Source organism: Lutra lutra, chromosome 18 (genome assembly GCF_902655055.1).
Source record: "Lutra lutra chromosome 18, mLutLut1.2, whole genome shotgun sequence".
NCBI classification, from domain to species: Eukaryota; Metazoa; Chordata; class Mammalia; order Carnivora; family Mustelidae; genus Lutra; species Lutra lutra.
Genome location: NC_062295.1, coordinates 15,744,126 through 15,759,432, shown reverse-complemented (window position 1 = coordinate 15,759,432; position 15,307 = coordinate 15,744,126).

Here is a 15,307-nt window from a genome sequence, read left to right as displayed (position 1 = left end):
CTGTGTCAGCATCTCCCTTCAGGGGGACCTACAGTCCCTGTCCTTCGAGGGCACAGGGTGAAGCCTTCAGACACAGATAACACCCTGGCAGCAGTGGGGGGACGGAGCATAGAGCAAGATTACCCTTCGTGGTACCTCTACTGCAGGAGACCCCAGGAACCCTTCTGGGGAGGGGGCCCAGATTGAATTTAGATCTGCTGGTGTTTGTATTAACTCTGGTGACAGATCCTCTTGAGCACATAGACCCTGCTAGTTTGGGGGGATAGTGATCAGCCAGAGAGGTGGCTGTCCCCAGGCAGTGGTCTGCTGTGACAGTGAGCAGAGAAGGAAGTGTCCGGAGAGGCCCTGAGAGCCTGGTGAAGAGGCCCTGCATTAATCCGGGTTTTGTGCAGTGGTTTCACCTTACCAGCTGCCCCCCAACCACAGGGGGGCCTTGAATGGAGCTGATGGTGGCAGGGTTTGTGGTGAGACCCATGATGCCCCACAATCCTCCCCAGTTTCCCTGTTGAGGGATGGGCAGGGCAGAGGTCCCTGACAGGAGACCCATCCCGTCCTCAGCAGCAGGAGGAGTTGGGGGTATGCTTCTGTCCCCTTTTAGGCCCTTTTTGCCAATCCCTCCTGCAGCAGAGGTGCTGGATCCTGCAAAGCCCTCCTTTTTCCCAGGTCATGGACGCTGCCATCCTCCAGCAGCTCTGGGGTCATGGCTGGGCCACCAAGGTATCAAGGTCAGTCTGTCCACATGATACCCAGGAGCGGCTGGTAACTGTACTATGGCAGTCAGGGTCAGCCTGAGCAGCCTTTGTAAATGGCATTGTCACAGCCTGTGACGGCCTGGGCCGAATGAGGGCAGGAGAGGGGGGAGACAGGAGAGGTGGTTCCCTGTGGTGTCCCTGGACAGAGCTGCACAGAGCGGGAGGCCTGAGGGTCTGCGGAGTGATAAAGAGACTGTCAGGGTGAGACACTGAGTGAGTGGTGGGGAGATTGGGCAAGTGCTAGCAAGGGAGAGGACGTAAGGGGGACAGGGTAGAGAGAAGCAGAGACAGAGAATTTCAAGGATGAAAAGAGGTTGCTGGCCTAGGTGTGTGGAGGTGGAGAATGGACTGGGGTGGAGGAGTCTAGGTAGGGGCTCTGAGCACTTGGACCAGAGAAGGTGGGAATCCCGGGCATCAGATTTCCCTGAGCCCACAGCTCAGACCTCTCGGGGGTTGAGCTGTGCAGCGGCTGTTTCACTTGGGAAGATGGGCTCACCTCTTTGCATGGAGTTGTGGGGCGGAGCCTCAGGATCTGTCAGGGAGAGAGACAGCGCCCTCTGTCCCTGCAGCTGAGATGCCATGACCCCGAGCATTGCCGGGATTCCCAGGGTGTCCAGCAGAGGGAGCCTGTGCACTTCCAACAGGAAGGGGCATGGTTTCTCTGCGTGCGCAGCCATGGCCAGCAGAGGGCGCGCCATCCGCTTTTCTGACCCAAGGGGCCTCAGCAGGAAGGGCTTCTGTAGCCTCCCAGGGATCCAGCTCCAGTCCCACTGCCCCAGGATGGAGAGCCAGAGCTGTATTTCCAGCCGGTTCCCCTGACGCCCTGGGAAGACCGTGGGGCCTTTGCAGCAACTTGTTGCCTCCTGAGGTGTGTCAGAGAAGCCGCCTGTTGGCTGAGTGCTGAGGAGGGCGCTCTGGAAACTTCCCCAGGACTTGCTGGTAGGTGAGAAAGTATAGGCGATTACATATTGGGGCTCTTCCCAGGGTTTGGTCCTCATTTTCCCTGAGGGCATTTGAACAAGCCCTATTTTACTCAGAGGTCTCTGGTGAGAGGTCAGGGGACATCGCATCAGAAATGCTCTGGTTGGTTTGTTATTGATGCCGACTTGCTTCTGGGGAGAAATCGTGACTCAGCTTCAGACGAACTGGAGCTCCATTGGGTTGGGCCAGGAATGCAGGAATTGCTCACCTTCAGGACCTTCTAGAAGGAGGAGCTGGGATCCCGCTCTCTGAGTTCTGCTAGACCCAGTGCCCCTAGGTAAAAGCACAGACTGTCCTGCACTGAACCGTGCTTTTATTAGTTTTCAATGTTTATTGTTTCCAACAATGTTACAGTAGTTGGAAAACAAGTGAAAACTTGACAGGTACCTGATACCATAAACTTTCCTTCTTTTAGAGTTAAATTTACAAGGAAAACAGGAACTGTTTTATTTATCTTCTCCGGTCTTCATTGGAAGGAAACTCATCAATAATACCTTCAAAATGTGCCTTTTACCTCATCTCCTTTTCTCTGTTTTCTTTTTTAACGATTTTATGCAAGTACAGAGGCGAAGAGGGGGAGGCAGAGGCAGAGGGAGAAGGTGACTCAACACTGAGTGGGGACCCCAACGTGGGACTCGATCCCAGGATCCTGAGATCAAGACCTGATCCACCCAGGTGCCCCTGCTTATCTCCTTCTTTTCAACTGAGATTGGCCATGTTTTCAATTTTTCTCATGAGCCGGTAACAATCTTCAGCAGTTTTAAATTGGTTACAGTTCAGTAAGAGCTCTTTCGCAGGATTCCACTGAGACTTCTTCTGTTCAGAGTGTCAAGACCACTTCTCAATATGCAGAAGATTGTACTGAGCAAAATTTGTGAATCAGCGTTTGAAGAGAAAGCTGCTGCTATTTGTTGAAGATATTAAAATAGATGCTTAGCTAACTGATTCATGCCCTTCCCACTTTTTTCTTTTCCTTTGTTGCTTATTTCTAATTCAGATATCATAGTCATAGCTCTTCCTGAGTTTTCCATGCCTCACACGTACTTTCAAGGTTCCTTCCTGTCACTTGAAAAGAAAACAGACCTTCTGGTGAGCATGCAACTTTGTGTCCCTTCAGGAGTTGTTTATATCTCTATTAAGGTTTCCCACCCATTTGAAGCTATCAGGTCACCTTGGCATATTACGAAAGAAGTGTAATCTATATGCATCCGTATAATTTCATTTAAGTATAGTGTATTTCTTTTTTTTAATATTTTATTTATTTATTTGAGAGTGAGACAGTGAGAGAGAGCATGAGCGAGGAGAAGGTCAGAGAGAGAAGCAGACTCCCCATGGAGCTGGGAGCCCGATGTGGGATTCGATCCTGGGACTCCCAGGATCATGACCTGAGCTGAAGGCAGTCGTCCAACCAACTGAGCCACCCAGGCATCCCTAGTGTATTTCTTTATTTGAGATTTTCTGTTTAGGACTAAGGCCTGAGAATGTCTCCCAAGTTCATTGAATTTGGAAAAATCATATATCCTAAGTATGAAAAATTGAAGGTGTGCATATTGGAATATGGAATATGAAAGATGCATGTTTGCATCTCCTAAATGGAGATGATGTCCCTATTAAGTTAAGGTTATTTGCTGAGCAAGGTGCAAGGGGACATAATCATTGTGGGGGGAAAAAAAATGTCTTCCATTCTTTTCCAAACATGCTGCAGTTGCTCCATTTTCTTACGTCTGGATATGGGCAATTATTTTTTCTTTTAAAATTTTTATTTAAGTTCTACTTAGTTAACATGCAGTGTATGGATATAAGCAATCTTACAACGGTATCCTTTTTTTAACCATTTATTAATTTCATACATTAACATATCATTTTTTCTTCTCCATGCTAAGAAAATCAACAAATGTATCATCTGGTTTTATGACCCAATTCTTTGTTTCTAGGATTTTATTTATTAATCTGAGAGATAGAGAAAGAGAGAGCATGCATGGAGCAGGTTAAGCAGAGGGAGAAGCAGACTCTGCTGAGCAGGGAGCCTGCTGCATGGCTAGACTCCAGGACCCTGAGAAATGACCAGAGCAGAAGGCAGGTGCTTAACCCCCTGAGCCACCCAGGCGCACCCTTATGACATTCTTAATATGACATCTCTTTTTTTTTTTTTAAGATTTTATTTATTTATTTGACAGAGAGAAATCACAAGTAAGCAGAGAGGTAGGCAGAGAGAGAGGAGGAAGCAGGCTCCCTGCTGAGCAGAAAGCCCGATGTGGGGCTCGAACCCAGGACCTGGGATCATGACCTGAGCCGAAGGCAGCGGCTCAACCCACTGAGCCACCCAGGCGCCCCTTAATATGACATCTCTTATCATTGAAGCTTTTTCTCACTGATGGTCTTTGTCTGGTTTTCCCATCGATAACCAAGGGGTAGCATTTTTCTTTGAATAGTCTCAATAGTGTTTCAAGTCTAACGTAATGTTGTAGTTGCATTACAAATTCCTTTTGAATTTTGTTATACAAATAAGACTAGATCTTATTATCACTATATGATTAGGCATATAGACATGATAATAGTCTATAATTTCAACATTTTATTATGATTTCCTAAGATGTACATTGTTTATAGCACAAAACTTAACATCTAAATCGCTCCCCAAATATTCTTTCATTTTCAAATATTTTTTCATTTGCTACAAAGCACAATGGAATCAATTTTGAGTTCGAATAACTTTTGAAGTTTGTTTTGAAAAGAAACCTTCGTGATGAAATATTATATCTTCATTGTGACAGATTCTGATTCTGTTCTGTGATATCAGTGAGCCAGAGACGGCCCCTGTGTATTGGCAGCTGCAACCCGTGAGCTAAACACCTGTTGCTGGTGCCTAAGTCAGATTTTGTTTCCAGTCTTTTAAGAGATGTTGTTTAGGTATTGGAGAGCAGACGTTTAGGTATTGACTGCCTGCCTGAATTCCATTTCTCATGAAACTGTGACCAACATTTCTTTATCATAAATAAAGTCAGTGAGTCAATCAAGCAATCCAGATTAACCCTTCAGCTCCCAAAGACCCTGAACAACTGTTGGCCTTCTGATCCCTGATGCAGAGACCCCGCACCCCCAGCCAGGCTGCAGAACAGCATTACTTAGGCTCATGTGTACCCAGTTCAATGTCTCCAGTATTGGAAGGATTAATACGGTGATGGGCCACCCCTCTTGCAAACCTGTCAGTCCCCAAGGAAAGGGGGTTGCATGTTACTGCCACCTCGTGGTCACATCTTTTTCCTTCAGCCTTGAACTCATCTACATTCTCCCAGTCTTGGAATGTCTTTTTAAATTTGAAATATTTGTCCTATTACTGCTGAAGAGGATGAAGGGGAAGAAGAGAAAAACGAGGCATCCTGAGAACAAGTGAGCCAGCCAACATGAATCACTTGGCCACATGTAATTTTTTGAAGAGGTTCAGCCCTGCCGTGAAATATCATATCCTCTATTGTTCATTTTTTGAGGGACCTCTACACTGTTTCCCAAATTGGCTGCACCAACTTCCATTCCCACCAACCGTGTGAGAGGGTTCTCCTTTCTCCCACCTTCTCCAACACTTGTTGTTTCTTGGCCCTGTCAGTTTTTGCCGTTCTACCTGGTGGAACGTGGTATCTCAATGTGGTTTTGATTTGTATCTCCCTGATGGCTAATGATGATGAGCATTTTTCCATGTGTCTGTTGGTGATTTGTATGTCTTCTTTGCAGAAGTGTCTGGTCACATCTTCTCCCCATTCTTTGCCTTGATTATTTGTTGTTTGGGTGTTGAGTTTGAGAAGTTCTTTATAGATCTTGGATATCAGCCCTTTGTAGTGTCATTTGCACATAAGTTCTCTCATTTTGTGGGTTGCCCCCTTTGTTTTGTTGAGGGTTTTCCTTTGCTGTGCAGAAGCTTTTGATCTTGACGAAGTCCCAAAAGTTCATTTTCGCTTTTGTTTCCCTTGCCTTTGGAGGTGTGTCTAGTAAGGAGTTTCTGTGGCTGAGGTCAAAGGGGTTGCTGCCTGTGTTCTCCTCTAGGATTTTGATGGGTTCCTGCCTCAGTCTGAGGTCTTATATCCAGACTTTTCACGACAGACAACAAAGTGATGGTTGGCAGCATGGGTGAAATAGGTGATGGGGATGAAGGAGCTGCTCGTCCTGATGAGCCCTGGAGAATGCATGGAAGTGTTGAATCACTCTGTTGTATTCCAGAATCTAACACTGTATGTGAACCATAATGGAATTAGAAGAAAAGGAAAATGGTTGGCAAACTGTGTTAGGTGTATGGAAATGTTCAGTCCTGTCTTTCCTATTTGGTTTTGTTGGTAAATCTAAACCTATTTTTTTAAAAGATTTTATTTTACTTATTTGACAGAGAGAGATCACAAGTAGACGGAGAGGCAGGCAGAGAGAGAGAGAGAGAGGGAAGCAGGCTCCCCGCTGAGCAGAGAGCCCGATGCAGGGACTCGATCCCAGAACCCTGAGATCATGACCTGAGCCGAAGGCAGCGGCTCAACCCACTGAGCCACCCAGGCGCCCCAAATCTAAACCTATTTCAAAGTGAAAAGTTTATTAATAATCATTGTTTTTTTAATTTTTTTAACCCATAATGTTGCATAATTAGTGCTACCATTACTTAGTAGTAATGGACACCTATTCTCTTCTATTGTTTTATTTAAATAATAGCATTCATGTTACAGAAATTGAGTAATACACAACAATATAGAAATCACAGAAGGAGCTATTACAGATGTTTTATGTTAAGGTAAAACATAGATAACATTCTGTATTCTATCATAATGTAGTTTTCTAATCTAGAATGGGTGTGTCATCCCATGGCGCTCTGGGAAGTTGGTGCCTGCCATTCTCGGGGCTAATTATTCATGGGGAGAAAATCATGGTCATTATGCTAGAACAATTAATACCAACAAAGGCTATTTAGAGGTTACTGGAGGGGATAAAAGAGAGTTGGTGGGGGACCGCCTGGGTGGCTCAGTTGGTTAAGCATCACAGTCTTGATTTTGCCTCAAGTCATGATCTCAGGGTCATGAGACTAAGCCCAAATCAGGCTCCACACTGAGCATGGAGTCTGCTTAAGATTCTCCCTCTCCCGTGCCTGGGTGGCTCAGAGGGCTAATCCTCTGCCCTCAGGTCAGGTCTTGATCTTAGGGCATCGAGGGATCGAGGGATCGATCGATCCTGGGATCGAGCCCCACATCATGTTCTCTGTTTGGCAGGGAGCCTGCTTCTCCCTTCTCTCTGCCTGCCTCTCAGTCTACTTGTGATCTGTCAAATAAATAAAGAAAATCTTTAAAAAAAAGATTCTCCATCTCCCACTAGCCCACCCCACCCACTCAGTCTTCTTTCTCTCTCTCTTTCTCAAAAAAAAAAAAATACAGGGGTGCCTGGGTGGCTCAGTGGGTTAACGCCTCTGCCTTTGGCTCAGGTCATGATCTCAGGGTCCTGGGATCAAGCCCCACATCGGGCTCTCTGCGCAGCAGGGAGCCCGCTTCCCTCTATCTCTGCCTGTCTCTCTGCCTACTTGTGATCTCTCTCTCTGTCAAGTAAATAAATAAAATCTTTAAACATATATATATATATGAATAATGTATATGTATGAATGTATACATGGTTGATTTCAAAATACACAGTTAATTGTTAATGTCTATAGGATGGGAACATGATTAGATTTTTTATTTTGTCACTACCACAATATACTGTCAATTGCTGTTCAGCTTGTAAAGGTGTGCTTATTAATATTGATTTCAAGGATAGTGAGCACTCTTAAGCCTCAGATCCTATGCCTTCTGAGACTCCAAGGAATGGGAATTTTTTCCTGGAGGACAAAAGTGTTCACTGCTCTTGGCACAAGGTATACGCTGTCGATAGTCCTCCATCCCTTGTTAAAGGTGCATGTCTTTGTCCCTGGCAAGATTTGAAGAGTGCTTGGAAGAAGAGTTGCTTGAATTGAAACTTCTGGAGTGAAAGAGTGGGGTTGGAGTAGTCATGGGACAGAAGTTACTTGTTATTTAAGAAGTATCAGTGTTGGGACTGTAAGTGATCGGGAAAGTAAGGCCTCCTGGCAGTCATTTGGTGTATGATGGGCAGCACTACACTAATTTCTCAGTATTTCAGATCCCATGGGTTATGATAGGGAATACACCCATGAGAGGAGAGGGTCGGTGCCCTCCGGTGTCTTTACTGGCAAGGCCTGTCTTGTGCACACAGTGGCTGCCTCTCGCAGTTGCCTGCAGCTCTTTGCCTGAGGGTGTCCATTGGCTTCCTTGGCTTCTTTGGCCATGGCAGTGAGCTCATCAGCCAGGTAACCAATGTCCATAAGAGCAACACTCATCCCATGCAGGTCTTTTTGCACTTGGTTGGGATGACTCAGGGCTGTTCTGCATGTATTTAAAACGTTCCCAGTGGATGGAGACAGAGTAGCCCAAGCAGTGACCTCTAAACGAACACCCTCTCTTGTGTGTCGGCTGCACTCCTCCTTCAAGTCTTATCTCCCATCATTCCTTCCCACCAAAGACCCTTCCAGAGAAACTACTTATACTCACATCCTTGTCTTAGAGTCACTTTCTGAGGCACCCACCCCCCATAACTCCTGGTGCAGCCGAGAATGGTGGGAGTTGTCCCTCTTGGGAGATCTCAAAGCTCAGTCATGAGAATCAACTTACATTTTTCCCTTGTGTAGGAGGACTGAAAGTCCACGAATGCAAGGCAGTAGAGTGACCTAGATAATAGTGAGATTATTCAACTTGTCACACAAAGTGGAACGCTCCGGTTGGAAGGATACATTTATTGTAGTACCGTTATCAGTGGTACTGTTACTGAGTTCAAACATCCTATCCCTTGAACGTTCTTCTTTGACTCCCATTTTGCCCATAATGGTACTTCTTGGCTATGTGCTCACCCTCAACTCATGCCCAGTCCTTACCTTTGTACCCAGTCCTCGACTCACTCTCATTCAACCCTACTTCCCTTGTTCCCACTTTCTGTGTCCCTTCCTCCTTTTCTGCTCCCCAAGGTTTCCAAGATCCATCTTGGCTCCAGACTCCCACCCTTCAGGTGTGGGAGGTTCCTTGCATCCACCATCTCTCCTGATCCCCTCTGGTTAGTAGGAGGGGGTGTGAGTAGAAATGAAGATCTTGCTCTACCTTCCCTTATATCCTGGCCCTCCAAGGGTCTGGAGTCCTGGATTGCCTGGATATTAGTCTATAGCAAAGAAGGAATTGAATTCAACAAATATGTTGAACTGTAGGCCTTTGCTGGGCACTGGAAAGAGCACCAGCATATTTGGGGGAGGGTGGAGGTCAGGAGACACAGTCTGGTTAGGCCATGCCCTGAAAGATGGTCCAGATGTGAAGCCAGGAACTAAAAAATGCGAGGGAAGGAAATGTAAGTAATGTCATGTTTATTGAATGTTTATGTCAGGTATGCTCCAAAGACCTTTATTAATCATTCTGTTCTCAAGGGACAGTGCCATACAGTACATAAATCTCATTGTCCTCCCCATTTTGGAGGTGATTACGTTGAGGCTCAGAGACAGGCACGCAGCTAGGGAGGGCGGGAGCTAAGATACCAACCAAGAAGGAGCCTTCCCTTCCACTCAAGACTCTCTAAGCTTTTGTAGAGCTACTTGCCACTTGATTGTTACTGGTGAAGGGAGAATAGGGGTATTCAATCCTACTAGAACTCAAAATATTCTGCATGGAGGAGAGATATTATTTAAAAAAAAAAAAAAAAAAAGCAGGCCCTCCCAGGAAAGAGTAGTTTCAGAGTGCCTGTTTTGGGGGAAGTAGCCATATTGACCTCAGGTCAGGGCCTACTTAGTCCACCTCTGATGAGGTTACTTATCAACCAGAACCTTGATCAGACCCTTCAGGTTGTTCCCCAAACTTCCTGGACTCTGGTGTAGACTGAGAGACTTTTGTACCCAAGCAGACGTGAATCTTTTCTCAGCCTCTGGTTTCCGTGCCTGAACATGTGCGGACTGAGAATGAGGATATCTTCATGTGAAAAGGATGCAGGAACCAGCTTGAAAGGGTCACCATTGACCAAATCAAGACAACCTGCACCAAAATGAATCATGGCAGGAGTGCTTTCCCAACACTGAATAATAATCCGTAAATCTAGAGTACTACTTAAGAGACCCTTTAGAATCAGGATTGGAGAGAAGGGAAAGATCCTTACAAAAGATTGCTCAGAAACAAAGACAGAAGTAGAAAGTGGAAGGAAGAAATCATCTTTCAAAAGCATATGTAAAAATTCAGCTACCAGTTTTCAGTAGATGCTAAGGTCTTTGGGTGAAATGATGTTGGAGCACAAGACATGGACCGTGGGGACCACGGTGAACTTAACACCACTTCCTTATAGTGAAACTAGGCTGTTGCCATGTGGCTCATGGGGCAGGATCAAAGTGAAGGGCATGATATCAGATAGTAACCGATTTTCAAAAGAAGCAAAAATAGAGAATTCCGGACAAATAAAGAGCAGATCATGAGATGGTGAATGTAAAGTTGAAGAGAAAAAGGGTCCCAATGAACGCGAATGGGCAGGAAGGTCAGATAAAAATCCACAACTTGATCAACCAACCGACCGACCAACCACTGTAAACTTTTGATAGGATAATCCTCTAACAGTTAACGTTGTAGATATTTGGAAAATAAAACAGCGGAAAAACAATGAACCATGCAAACACCAATGAAGGAAATGCTGCTCTGACTATAGTAATATCAGGCAAAAAGCATTACTAGATACAAAGAACGTTGGTACAAAATGATAAAAGCTGTAGTTTACCCAGGAAAGTAAAACTGTGGGTCTTAGTTACTTGGATGTCAAACCTATAAAGGAATGTTTGACAAGACTGCAAGTAGAGGAGCACCTGGGTGGCTCAGTCAGGTAAGCATCTGCCTTCAGCTCAGGTCATGATCCCAGGGACCTCTGATGGAGCCGCACATCCAGCTCCCTGCACAGCGGGAGTCGGCTTCTCCCTCACCCTCTCCCCTTCCCTCCACTCATGCTTTCTCTCCTAAATAAATAAATGCAATCTTTAAAAAAGTACTCCAAGAAAAATAAAATCCTCCATGAGGCACATTTTCACAGCCCTCCCTCAGCAGCTGATAAAAAGTAGACCCCAAATCAGTAAGGATGCAGAAGATTTAGATGGTTAAACCATCTGAATGTAGAAATAGATACATAATCAGATACAAGTACATCTCATATAGAAGTATATACAAAATAAGTATATGGAATGTATGTACGGTAATTATACATTTAGATATTATCCGCATGTCCAATGAGCATCCTGACACAGGATGTTAGGTGGACGGTTTCCACCGCTGCAGCCTTCTCTTACATCCAAGCAGAAACGTCTACTTCACCAAGCCTCCTTCTGCTAGTGAAGAGATGGCAATGAGTACTCGAAGATAAAATTGGTTCCTTACCAGACTGATGGAAATGACTTCATCCATCTACCATGTCTAAATCCCCTTTCATTGAAAATATGATCTAAAGAGACATTCAGTAAATTCATAACACATGTATAGCTCTGTTTAGCTTTGCATTTTGACCCTGTCACCTATGTGTCCCCAACACTTTATTGGCAAGGTTGAAAATAAAGTCTCACAATCAAGATCATAGTGCTAGATGATGTCTTGTATCAGTGGACTTTCATATATCCTGACCTGACTGGCAATTCTTCCTAAAAGGAAGAAGAAGGAAAGAAAAATTAAAATAGTGTAATGGGTGTCAGTGATTTATGTAGTAGGAATATTTGGGTGGGTAAACACAGTTAACTGTTACTTTACATTTGTACATCTGTAGTCTGTATTTTTTTTAAAGATTTTATTTATTTGACAGAGATCACAAGTAGCAGAGAGGCAGGCAGGGAGAGAGAGAGAGAGGGAGGGAGAGGAGGAATCAGGCTCCCCACTGAGCAGAGAGCCCGATGTGGGACTTGATACCGCGACCCTGGGATCATGACCTGAGCCGAAGGCAGAGGCTTTAAACCACTGAGCCACCCAGGCGCCCCTGTAGTGTGTATTTATGAAGGGAGGGGTGCAAGCACTACACATTACGTAATAACATTGTCAAATTTGGCTTCATTCATCACTCACACAGAAAGGAGAAGGAATCAGTTTCTTTGTGTCTGAGGCGCTATGGCAAAGGTCTGTCTCAGTGTAGAGAACAGGCTCCCTGGGACCAGAGCTGCCTCAGTGCCTCCCGCTGAGCCGACCCCCCACCCCTGCTTAGAGCATTGCAGAGATTCCCAGAGTGTCCAGCAGAGGGCGACCGAGCACCTCCAGCCGACGGGGGGGGCGGGGCTGTTTGTCTGCACCTGAGCAGTAGCCTCAGGGGGTTCAGTGCAGGCCATGGCGTCCTCTGACGCTGGGTTCTTCGGGGCCCAAAGGGTTTCTGCTACCAGCTGAGGACCCAGTACCCCTCAGAGGGCCAGGGCTGTGTTTGCAGCAGTTGGTGCCCCTGTGGTGCAATGCAGAAGCGGCCTTGTTGGCTGAGAGCTGAGGAGGGGGCTCTGGGCGGCTTCCCGAGACATGCTGGTAGGTGAGCCGCCTCGTTGTTGCATTTTTGGTGTTGTTCCCACGGTTTGGTCCTCATTTTCCTCGAGGGTATTTCAATAAGACCTATTTTACTTAGGGCCTGATCTGTGGATGGAGGGGTCACGCGATGCCATACCTGAGATGCCGTGGTTGGTTTGTTACAGAAGCAGGCCTGTTTCTGGGGAGAAATCCCGACTCAAATTAAGAGGAAGAGGAGCAGCATGTAGTTGGGAGCTGAAAACACAAAACTGCTGACTCTCAGGGTGTCTTAGAAGAATGCGCTTGGGGCCCACTTGCGGATTACTGCTGGAATCAGAGCCCCAGGTAAGAACAAACTGCCATCCAGTTTGGAACTTTCAAGGTTAGAAGTATCAGCAAATGTTGGGTTTGTTGAGAAGGAAGGAAAACTGCATGTAGGCCAAAGAAGCTGCGACTGATCCTTTGGCACATCGGGGAACTTCGGAGAGGTTCACTGTTGTCCAAGACAGGGGGCAATTTGAAAGGCTGTTAAGAACCGGAAGTGCATTGGAGGCATCGGGCAGTTCAAATCTTTATGGCTTTTCATGGGTGAGTCCTGTTGGAGGAGGTGGGGGGCTGGACAGAGAGATGAGAATAGAGTTCTGCTAGCTGGAATAGTGAAGTACCCATGTGCAAGGTCAAGTCCATGTCCTCCTGTAGGTTTCCCAGTTTATTTGGAGTGGTAGTGTGTCAGAACACCCCCTACCAAAACCTCTTCCCTCTGCTGTGACAATCCCCTTATGACTTTGCCCCTTCTTTATATTTTTTTAAAGATTTTATTTATTTATTTGGCAGACAGATATCACATGTAGGCAGAGGCCAGCAGACAGAGAGAGAGAGAGGAGGAAGCAGGCTTTCCACTGAGCAGAGAGCCCGATTCGGGGCTCGATCCCAGGACCTTGAGATCATGACCTGAGCCGAAGGCAGAGGCTTTAACCCACTCAGCCACCAGGTGCCCCTGACTTTCCCCTTCTGATCAATATTTGCCTTGACAACAGAAATAAGTCAGTCAGAGAAAGACAGGCTGTATACGATTTCACTCATTTGTGGAAATTATGATATGAAACATACGAGCAAAGAGAAGGAAAAAGAGGCAAACTAAGAAACAGACTCTTAACTAGAGAACAACCTGTTGTAATCATAGAGGAGGTGATGGTGGGGGGATGGGTTCAACAGGTGATGGGGATTGAGTCATTGGGATGAGAACCAGGTGTTGCATGGAAATACTGAATCACGATTATACAACTGAAATGAATAGAACAGTGTGTGAGTTCATTGTAATATAAATTAAAACTTTAGGAAAGTTTCCTTGGAGGAATTTCAAATCGACAGCCAAGTTCTTTGTATTTAGTGGTTTTGTGTTTCAGTGCCAGCAAAACCTTTTCTGGCTGGCCTGTCTCATGTTGGAGGGTATGTGCCTCAAAGTTGTAAATTACTCAAGTGACCACTGAGGAGCAGGGAGGGTTAGAAGGCAGAAACTCTCACCACCTCCCCATGTGAAGTCTGTATCTGCTCAAGATGGAGATCAGTGAGTCAGCATCACCTCACTGGGGACAGTGTTTCTACACAGGATTTGAGAGACAACAAGTGCAGAACCAAAGCAAGGTGACAATTCCAAACCATATGTTGGTTCTAAACCAGGACCCTACGTATTAAAGGAGCCACTGAAAATATTTATTGGCACTTGTTTGAACTGAAGGAGGAAGATTTTCTCCCTATGAAGGCCACCTCAGAGTCCTGTATGCCTCCTGGAAGTTTCCTCCACAAGTGGCTATGAGCAAAATAGTGAAATACTGGGAGAGTGCACTGAATGAAATCAGGGAGCATGTTTGGGGACATAGGATACACTGAAAAACGTGAAGCGTTCGTTAGAGAACTTGTTGCCAGAATAGGAATACTTCTGGGACTTTCCCAAACAGTATTGTTTTTTCAAAAGAACTGTTTAGAACTCTATGTGTTATCAAAAGCGGTCTGTTACGTCGTAAACTCAGAAACCATGCATTTGGCTTAGAATCAGGATTCAGTTAATAGTAGAGGTAAAGGAACAGCTTTTGAATTCTGAACCTTCTAAATGTCTCGCAATGCTCACAAGATCAAAATGAGGGTTTTCTGGAAAGGTCATAATCCAAAGAAGTTTCCTCCTTTTGCAAGAGACTGGGAGATGCAGAAAACGGCATGTTCTTTGTACAGAAGATGGAGAAGGAGCAATAGTGAGGAGAGGAATGCAGGCCTGGTCCGGACGTGTGGGGAAAGCTGTCTTTGTATTAGAGTTTTGTATTTCAGTTGGTGCAGTATTAACCTTCTTGTGACCAGACGATGTACAGGTCGAGTCAGGCTTTGGTGACTTCTTTAAAGGTGTCCCGAGGACCCAAGCATCCATTCCCTGGGGTTTGGCAGCTCAAGGTTTGGTCAGCAGTATTGGAGAGGGGCCTCTCAGGGGAGGTTGGAGAGAATCTTTGTGGAGACCTTTCCCAACAGAATCTCCAGGTTGCAAGGTGTGACGGTCAGGGTAAGTGTCCCCTGGGAGTGCACTGTGAGAAAGTCTGCTCTACTGCAGTGTGGTTAGGTTGAATAGAGGCAACTCGATCTTTGCTTTATTGAAATACATCCCCTTTTCCCAACTGCGGGTCCAGAGAGGCAGTGGTCGAATGCACGGTGTCCAGTGACTATCTCCCAGGGGGAAACACTGATTTCCACAAAGGGGTGGACTTGAGATTTAGGAGTGACGGCAATCCCTTTGACCCAGGGAGCTGGAACGTCTCCGTAGATTTTGCCAATTGAGTCCCCAGTAGTGCGGTCATTGTGTGAGACTAACTTTGAAGACAGAGGACAGTAATGTACAATGAAATTGTTGTAAAACTAGCGAAACATCGCAAATTGGTGAAACGCCTGCATGGTAAAATGGGTTTTCTGCTCACTGTGTAACTTCAAGAGGGCTTCCCTGGGAGGGGTAATTTTTTACTAACAGGATTTTAGCCGCAGAAGAGTCAC